This window comes from Pyxicephalus adspersus, chromosome 12 (genome assembly GCF_032062135.1).
Source record: "Pyxicephalus adspersus chromosome 12, UCB_Pads_2.0, whole genome shotgun sequence".
NCBI lineage: Eukaryota > Metazoa > Chordata > Amphibia > Anura > Pyxicephalidae > Pyxicephalus > Pyxicephalus adspersus.
In genome coordinates this window covers 49,255,184-49,264,910 of record NC_092869.1, presented here as the reverse complement: position 1 = coordinate 49,264,910, position 9,727 = coordinate 49,255,184, and the positions used below count along the sequence as shown (strand labels likewise).

At 41.5% G+C, this 9,727-nt stretch overlaps 1 long non-coding RNA gene across 1 annotated transcript; it reads left to right on the top strand.

The window, feature by feature from the left end:
* Positions 1-6: 6 nt before the first annotated feature.
* On the top strand, positions 7-9,267 carry LOC140342353 (uncharacterized). The gene is made up of 2 exons (XR_011923049.1): positions 7-2,004; positions 7,139-9,267. It is a non-coding gene; the product is annotated as an uncharacterized lncRNA (long non-coding RNA).
* The last annotated feature ends 460 nt before the right edge of the window (positions 9,268-9,727 follow it).

Below are 9,727 nucleotides of genomic sequence, written 5' to 3'. Positions count from 1 at the left end.
CAGTGCCGGTTACACTTCCCTCTCTTATAGAACATGATTATGGTGAGGAACTAGGTCACAACAATGATGAAGAGTTTGAAATTGAAGAGGATTCTGTAAGGGATTTGATCAGCATGAGTTGAGTGATTTGGGACTATGGAAGAACTCCGAGCATCAAGACTGCGTGAGAAAAACTTACTTGATAAAAGAACGAAGGTATCGTACTTTGGAACCAGAGATTTTGCATTTCTGCCGTACTTTATAACTGACAGTGGCTTTGTGTATTGCCATAACATACCTGGTTTAATGGAGGAATTGGGAATCCCAATCTATAACTGAATGGCGACTATTCATCGATAGCTCAAAGCGGAGCCTAAAGTTTGTCCTCCTTCCTTTTGTAGGTAGATGCTGGGGCGGAGTTTTTAGGATGTTAAACAGTATATTTCAAACACATATTCCCAAGGATCCTCGGATGGCCCTATTACATTTTAAACCAACCGTTTTGTTTTTTTTTTGTTTTTTTTCTCGCAGCATTTTCAGTAATGCATAAGCTGTATTGACTTAACTATTTTGGATATTTGTATGGTATAATTTTAGCTTTGTAATTTTATTGTAAAATTGAAAATTTTATAAAAATATATTAGAAAAAAAAAGTGTGTCCTCCTTTACAATGGCAATATATTTGGGTCAGTCCCAATTGGCCATTCAGTTTCTCTTTGTGAAGAATATGCAGACGTAAAGAGAGTCATTGAGTTGTTGCAATATCACAATTGGATCATCTGTGGACCTTAAAATGTTATGCTTTGACCTTTTTACCCCTCCCCCCTACTCTCCTGAATTTCCGGACTCTTCCCAGGTGTAAGCAGAATCCCAGTAAGCTGAGGAGTTTCAGTGATCAGCTATGGTTCTCTGCAGAAACTGAAATGTTTTACTGCCCATCAGCTTCTCCCAGCAGAGAGTAGGTAAGTGCCAACTGACCATCAATGTGCCCCTCCAAGCTGTCCACTGTCCACCAATGTACACTTACCCCCCAATAGGCGCTATGAATTTCCTGCATCTCTGTCAGGCACTGATTCTCTCCCCCACCATATGGACATATTCTCTCCCCCACTGAACCCTAATATTTCCTGGTCCCCCCTCCAGAAGTGGATTTGGCATTGCTGCTGGTGCCACTGGCTGGGCCTGGGGGTCCATTGCCCCACTGAAGGACTGGAGGGCACGTTATCCCCTGGTGTTGATGCCTGTGAAAGCTTTGCCTCTGTAAGACCCGAGGAAGTCTGTAGACGGTGAATGTTTCGGTGAGATTAGCTTCCATATCTACTAAAAGTAATGGTGGATAAACTGAATGTGTGCTTCAAACTGAAGGAAACGGATTATCGATGATCGGATTTTCGATTGTCAACTGTACCATTTGTAACGCTGGATTGTTGTTAGATGGGACTGATATTTTTTTCTTTTTGTTTCTTTTAGTAGTGCAAGATACTAAAAGGACAAAAGTTCATCAATTTCTCTTGACCCTGTACATCCCCCCCTCCCTTTTCCATCGGGCTCCTGTACCTTCTACTCCCTCTTCCATGGGCCCCCATTTCTCCCCCCTCATTTTTCAGTGGGGCCCCCGTACCTTCCCCCTCCCTCTTCCATGGAGCCCCTGTACCTCCCCCTCCCTATTCCATGGGGCCCCCGTACCTCCCCCTCCCTATTTCATGGGGTCCCAATACCTCCATGGGGCCCCGGTTCCTTCCCCCTCCCTCTTCCATGGGGCCCCTCCATCTTCTGTGTCTTCCCTGTCCCTCCTTTATGGGGATTTTGTATCTGCTTTTCTTACCTCTCTCCACCCTGTGTCCCCTCATACCTGCCATGTGTCTTGTAGCCTCAGATGGTGAGTATTGGTTTGTGTATTTCTCACCCTCAAACCTTTCCCTCTCCTACAGGTCTCACAATGGACAGAGAAAGAGTCTCTTGGAGCCCCATGATGTCCCAGAATTATCCACCTGTGGGGTCACATTCCAATTCTCATCACCTGCGGTAATATTACCTTATTTATTCATGTTGAATGTGTGTAACATTAGATTTATACTTTGTGATCTGTGTACTCACTGAGGAGTTTCCTGTGTAGGTTGCGCGTCATTCTTGTGGTAGGCGCTCTGTAGGTTGTGCGTCATTCTTGTGGTAGGCGCTCTGTAGGTTGTATGTCATGCTTCTGTGTTTTCTCTGTAGCACATGTTGTGAGGTTTGTCTGACAGCATGCACACATGGGGCCAGCTCTGTCTCTTGCTCTCCACAGGACCACTTTACCAAAGCAATAAAAGTAACCTCCCTCTGCCCTGAAGGTGTTCTTTTTCTGTCCTCGCTCCAGGGCCAGGCATTTGTTTCCCCAACCTCCTCCCCCCTGGTTCAGATTCTACAAGGGGAAGTCCCATCGCGGAGGGTAAATCCATCCAAGTTTGGGAACCCTGGTGCCGAGGGTTTGGTGATATGGAGCTTGAATAGACATAAATAGTTATGGGTAGGTGAGCAGTAAGGGCATTTTTTTACCTGTATCCATTTTTCTTTGCTGTCCAAAAAAGTCGCTCAGTGCCTTGCACAGGTGCAGCAAATTTCAGCTCGCAGCCATCATACAAATGGCAGTAGTAAAGATGAATTTGAAGTAAAAAAATATGTCTTTGCTGTCTATTGTATCTCTGGGGCCACCTGCTGGATGGCTCCATGAAATTGCAGTCTGAGCCTCAAACAATAGGCATTGCATATAATTTGCTAGAATCTTGGTGTAACATGTTTGTACATGCAATATGGCTTAGTGCTTTGTTGCTTTTACCAGGCGATTATCATCCTGTGGTATTTTGTGGAAAAACCTTGAGGTTTTTTCTTGGTTACTTGTACATTTATTAATCGTTAGATGTTAATGAGTACAATTTGCTATCATATTGCTGTTAATCTTCAAACAACTCCAGCAGGGTGTATTTTGCTGTAGTAGCAGCCTTTGTTAGGTGCCCATCACCGTCCTGCTTACAGCAGGCGCCATTTTGAAATACTTTTTCTGTTTTCTATTTCTTTGTAGCTGCTATGCTGACTGACAGGAAGTCAGGGAATTTTATTTGTAGGTTTAGTTAGGTACATATATAAGAAGCTTTTTTTACTTGGTTTTAGTTGCTGGCTCACCTAACCTCACCTCACAGGCACGAAAGCTGTGGCACAGGTAGGGGATGGATTCAGAAGATGGCTGCTAAAAGCCCTCCAAGAAAGCATACCAGGAAGTCAGAGCATGCTTCTCCCCAGATCATTTCACTCTAATAGAGGGTATGTAATGAAGGATATGTCTCCATGTAGGCCAGTGTCAAAGGGTGCTAAAGCTTCCTTAAAGCAATGTGCAATTTATCAATGCAACCAGGCATTTATCCTACTGACCATCACACTGACAAGCAATGTGCAATCTGTGCCTCTCAGGTCAGCTAACATTGACACCAGTTATTCATTTGGCTATTTGTAAAGGTGATATTCTTCGCACTGGCAGCAATGCGATCAGGCATTTATCCCACTAACCATCACACAAGCGTACAGTGATTTGTGGATTGTGTCAATGGTTCCTCCAGACTCAAAAGTTGTTTCAGGGGCTTTCCCCATCTTAAAAGGTTTAGAAAGATGGATTTAGGCCATCAAGCAAGAGAAATCTCCTGGCCATTTTAAGTCCGTATGGAGATCACTCTGCCATTGAAGTATGCTGGGTGTGTGGCACAAAGGCCTTGCCCTTCATCTTATCTGTGCATCTCGGTTTAAAGATAAGAAAGCACAACCAAGCCATGCATTATGTCTGCGCCTGCTTCTCAAGTACTTTCTGGTCAGCAAAGGGATAAAAGCCCTGGAAAAAAGCATCTCAGAAAGACAAGACACCTGGCCTCTCCCAGTCCTATTCATAGATCCTCTAGAAGAGCATTAGGGCCAAGAGAAAGTTCACCCTGTGAAATTACTAATAGAAAGAGGTCACTCTTTCAGCACTCAGAAGGTGAATCATGTTGGGCATGTGGCGCAAGTGTATTACCATCTAAGCGGGTGTGTGCTATATGAAGAAGCAGGCCAAGATAAAGGAAGTGAATCAAGGCTGGTAAGAAGTGGACGGTCGTCACCTAAAGAAGTTAAATCCTACATTTTAGAAGGAATGTCCAATTATTTTCCATTTAGGATCCTCAGTGTCCAGATGGAGACTTTAAGTGAATCTACGACACAACAGGTCTGGTTGTTGCCCAGCAGTAGTATTAGGATTGGTGTCACGTTGTTGATGGCAGATAAACAGGTCCTGTATGCTGCCCAGATCCTAGGTGGAAGAAGGATCACAGGGGGCAAGTTACCAGGGTGTGGCATAGACATCAGTAGCTCTTATACATAACTGTGCAGGAGGAAAGAGATTTCCTGTCAGGAAATTTGTTAACCCTCAGTAAATGGAACCTTAAAATCCCAGGTTCTGTAGTCAGATAGTCTAAGGAAAGCCTTTTGAGGATGTATCCATCTAGACTTGGAAGATAGAAACAGGATTGTCCAGGTTTCCGGCATTTGGAAAAGCATGGTGACACCCTGTGTGATTTCAGTCAGGTAACAAGGTGAGAGGCTCTCTGAGATCTCGGTACATTCACACAACAGTTCCAAGCGATTCATAGAAGTGCAATGCGCTTCCATCTTATGTACAAGGAATGGGACAAACAGTGGAGAGCAAGAAAGAGAATTCTACTCCAAACTTTTCATAGTAAGGAGACCTTGCTGTGGTTCAGGGAGTCAGCCTATGTCACTACTTGAATGACGTTCTTTGCTGACAATATCCAAAACCAAGTTGGAGAGTCACAAGAAGACAATTCTGTAAACTCCGACTTTGGTGAACTATCAAAAGAGTCAGTTAGGGCCAATGCAGGGGATAGAAATTTGAACATAATATTAATTACGGTGAAATCTAGAACACTTTTTCCTTCGTACAAAGTGGAACAAATAATGGTGTGGGCTCAGAGTTTTACAGAGATCAACACCGCAGGCAAAGAAATTATTATTATTTTACTATAATTATGCAGGTCAGATCTTCTACATTACCAGACAAAATGGAAGATTGCCTATTTCCATCAAGTCACGGTCAGGTTTTTTGTTTTTCATGGACAAAGAAGCATCTCAACTTTTCTGTCTCCTAACCACCAGCCTAAAATCTGTTGGGTGATCATATGAGCAGATCTTTTCTCAACCACAAGTGGCCTCTGGGCAGACACAGATTTTTAAGTTGATAGACCGGCTTGCATCTCCAGTTATGTCCCAGCAAATACTGGCTGTGACCCTGGCAGGGGAAATTGATTTTTTTCTCTAAGTTTTAGAACAAATAGCACTGATCTTGAGGTCTTCTGAAAATAAGGAAGGATTCAGAAAAAGCAATGGTAATTATTTCCCTTTGGCTGAAATTGGAAAGGTGTTACTCTTACTACTACTACTACTACTTCGGACGAGGAACTCGGGGCCAACTTGTTTAGGTCCAAGTGTCAGCCCCCACAACCAACAAGTGGGTTGAACGTCTTTTGCTGTGAAAATTATTCAAAGTACTTGTGAATTGAAGCCTTCAGTAAAGTAATTCTTTTCAGCACAGGCCTCTGGTCCTACAAGTTTTCAGGGAACTTCCCTTTCATCAAGTCTAGGTCTGCTCAAAAAAAAATGGAGTTTCAGACACCTTGGGGCTTCCATCTGGCAGGTGGCTCTTTCTAAAGGGTAACTTTGTTTCCGTGGCATTGTTTGTTAGTTTCTTCCCTCCCTTTGTTATTCCTTGTTACATCCCATGTGTGCATGCTGTCAGGAGGAGTGTCAGGAATTTAGAAAATTGTTGTCATACTTACCTGTAATTTTCCTTTCTTGTAAACTCCTCCTGACAGCATGTTTCCTTCCGTTATCCCGTGGTGAGCATGTTACAGAACACCTGCAGGGCAAAGGGGGGTTACTTTTATTGCTATGGTAAGGTGGTCCTATGGAGAGCAAGGGTCGGAGCTAACCAATGTGTGCATGCTGTTAGGAGGAGTTTACAGGAAAGGAAAATTACAGGTACATAAGACAACAATTTTCCATTATTTCTTTTCTCTATAGATTGGCACTGTACCGCTTAGTCCTTGTGTGCTGCTGTTCCCGTAAAGTGGGGGGAACTGTGGTCCCTAAATTATCTTATTTCTGTAACAAAGCATAAGGCTCAGGTGACACTCCAGGTATAGAGGTTTCGGAGGTCACATTTCCTTTAATTCCCCTTTATTTCTGACCATTTGACAGAAGGCCTTCCATGTAAAGAGGTTTGGTGATTAGTTTCTTGTGTCTGTAATGTACAGTACATCTATTGCTGAAATCTGATTCTCTCCTTTCGCGGGGAGGTGAGGGGGAAATCTGTATAGAATTGTTATACTGAGCACCTAACACAAACCTCTTCCATCTTTCCAGCCGTCAGTTGTGGGGGTTCCTAACCCTAAAACCATTACAAGGTCACCCGCTTCTTATCTCCATCTATTCCTCTAAGCATACAGAAAATAAATTCCTTGATATCAGCTGCATGAAGGGCTCCATAATACACAGCATCGCTGACTGCAATGACCTTTGGATAAACTTAATAAAAGGAGTAGGACTCCCTGGGTGCCCATACCACTGCTCCCCTCGCTGTACAGTCTATGGTTGTAGGATGTCCTTGCTGTAATGAGTGTTACATGGTACAGGGTGATGTAGGAAGGGATCCCCAAAGCACCCCTATACCTCTATGTGCCCCTTAAACTGCTGCCTAGTATACCCCTCTGGGGGAGGGCAGATACAAAGGAGGGGTTTTTGTTTCCTGTGTTGGACTCTCCTAGATGAAATATGAAATGTTTGTGATCAACGCCATGGACAGTGATTAGATTCAGCATACCGGTAGTAAGTGTTGGGTGACACTGTTCCTGGATGACATTAAATTTACATGAAAAGATTAAATGATCTGATAAGTGAGATGTGATTGTGTACAAACATTTCAGCGGCGAATCCTGGGAGCAACAAATCATAAAATGTCTGATTGCTCAGAAATAATTTGTGGAATTTTGTCATCTCATTTAAATTTGCTGTTCTCTATGTGAGGCTATCTGTAAATAAATATATTCATCCCTTTTTTCTGTGTTCTGTTTTTATCATATGACAGTGCAGTATCCCTGGGATCTACAGGAGCACCCCATGCATGGATCTGAACTGCCCTTTGTGCCTGAGGACCCCATCAACCTAGGGGGTAGCAAGCGGTGTATATTTAATGTGTTATGGTGATAAAATGAATGAGAAGACAGTACGGTCTCCCAAAATTTTTTTTGTTGTGGGAACTTTCAAGGTCAGGTTTGTATAATCAAATGACAATAAGGTATAAAATCACATTACATTTTATTTGCAAACATATAAATCCAAACAATGCAAAGATATAAAATCAAACACTTGCTGGAAATAAGGTGCTCCCAACAGACCTCCCAATAGAAACCTTTCCAAGTGAGCGACTTCAACGCGTTTCGCGGGATCTATGTCCGCTTCCTCAGAAGAGGAGATCTATAAATACCAAATTTATTATAAATATATTCCATCAAGAAATATATTCATCATCTCTTTTCTGCATAATACTCTTCTATTTATAGATAATAGCAATAATTTATCACCATTAAATTTATACACATCCAATAAACTTGGATATAAAAGATATGTTATATTTATTTTTATGACTTTAAACTAAATAATTGATTTCTAATCCCATGCATCTGTTGATTGATTTATTATTAGACCTTAAATAAGGTTCTAAACTTTGGCTTGCCCCTGCACATCCTATCTCGATTTTGCGGGGATACCCGCACTCTATACCTGACTCATCCCTATTGGGACATATGCAGGATTTGTAGTAAAGAAAAGTTCTGTCTTGCTTCTCCCAAATCCTTACTAACTTCCTTTCTATATAACCCCCCAAATCTCAGATAGCTTGACTAGGTGTATCATTTTTCCCTGGGTTTCGGAAAAAGATTTTCTGTTTTAGAATATATTTCCAATCCAGTCACCAGGAAGTTATTGCCCTTTGTGGATCTACAATCCAAATTTGAACTACCTTCATCGGCCATATACAGCTACTTACAAATCCGTAATTTCGTCCAAGCTGTCACTAGAGACTTTGTCTTTTCATCCCCCACGTTGTTTGAACATGTATGTGCAGGAGGTCCATCTCGCAGAGGGCTGATCTCGGAGATTTACCGGATATTGACTACTGAACCTGCGATGCCTTTAGTCAAACATGCTTATATGACCAAATGGGAGTCCATTCTGGGCAGGGAACTCCCTCCAGAGCTGTGCCAGGTTATTTGGGGTAAAGCTCATAAGAGTTTGGTATGTACGTTGTATAGGGAAAATGTATATAAAATTCTTATGCATTGGTACTATACCCCAGACAGGTCTCACTCCATTTATCCATCTTGCAGTAATAGTTGCCGGAGGTGTGATTCTCAAGTAGGCATCCTGTTTCATATTTTTTGGAACTGTTCTAAGATAGTGCCTTACTGTGGGGTGAATGCTTTGCTCAATAAAATACTGGAAACCTGCCTCTAGTTAGATCCAGTGACCCATTTGCTGAATGTCCCCATTACCGAACTTTCTAAACCAAGGAAGGCTCTTTTGGCGCATATTCTTACAGCAACCAGATGCCTCATCCCAGTACATTGGAAATCACCCACCCCGCCCTCTGTTGCGGAATTGAGGACACGTGTAGGGAATATTCGGCTGATGGAACATTTATCTGCTAGGCTCAATAACAAACTGGAGAAATTTGAGGAAATTTGGGCCCCATGGGATCAAGCAACTGCTACCGGTATTGTATAGTTGCTCATCTTATCCTTTAATACGCTTGGTTGCACTAGTTGTTTGCTTAGTGAGATCTTGGACTCTTTCTGTTTTTGTCTTTTCTTCTTTTCCTTTTTTTTTTTTTTTTTTAATTAGATTTTTGCACAGGTGTTTAGGAATGCTAATTTGTTTTACTTGATGCTAGATAAGTACTGATTGTGTAATGATATCGATACAGAGGGTTAGAAAAACACAGGTGTATTTGTAATCTTGATTTGTTCCTGCGGTTTTGTATGTATTTCATGATGTTTTTTTTTCATGTTTTGACATCATTCTGTATTTTGCGTCTACCTTTCTCTTATTGTTTAATATATGTTTTATTTGCTTTGTTTTTCTTGTGATCCTGCTTTGTTGTATACTTGTTTATGTTAAAATTGTTGTTAAAAATTTACATAAAAAAAAAAAAAATAAGGTTCTAATATGTCTAATTATTTTGTTTGTTCATCTGAGCCATTATCTTCATTTTAGTTTTCTTCCAAGACTGTCTAAAATATTAAGGGCTTTCAAGGTTAATTTAATTGCTGCAATCTTTTTCACCTCCGATAATTGCTTACGTTCATTGATATATTGGATAAATGCGCACTATTGGTAGTACACATGGCCACTGGAGCCATCTATCCATCCTAGGCAATTAATTCACATAAAAAATTAATACCCATATCATTATCTTTTCCCTTCATAGAAGAAATGGGAACAGAATCCATTGCCATTTAGGACTGTCAAATTATCAAAACGAATAGTTAATCCAATTAAATTTAGTGCACAACCAGTGTCAAAAAATCAAAAATATAGATAGAAACACAATATAGATAAATGTACATCGATCCCCACTCCCCACTGTGCTGGCGCCTATCTGATATTGCTGTGTACG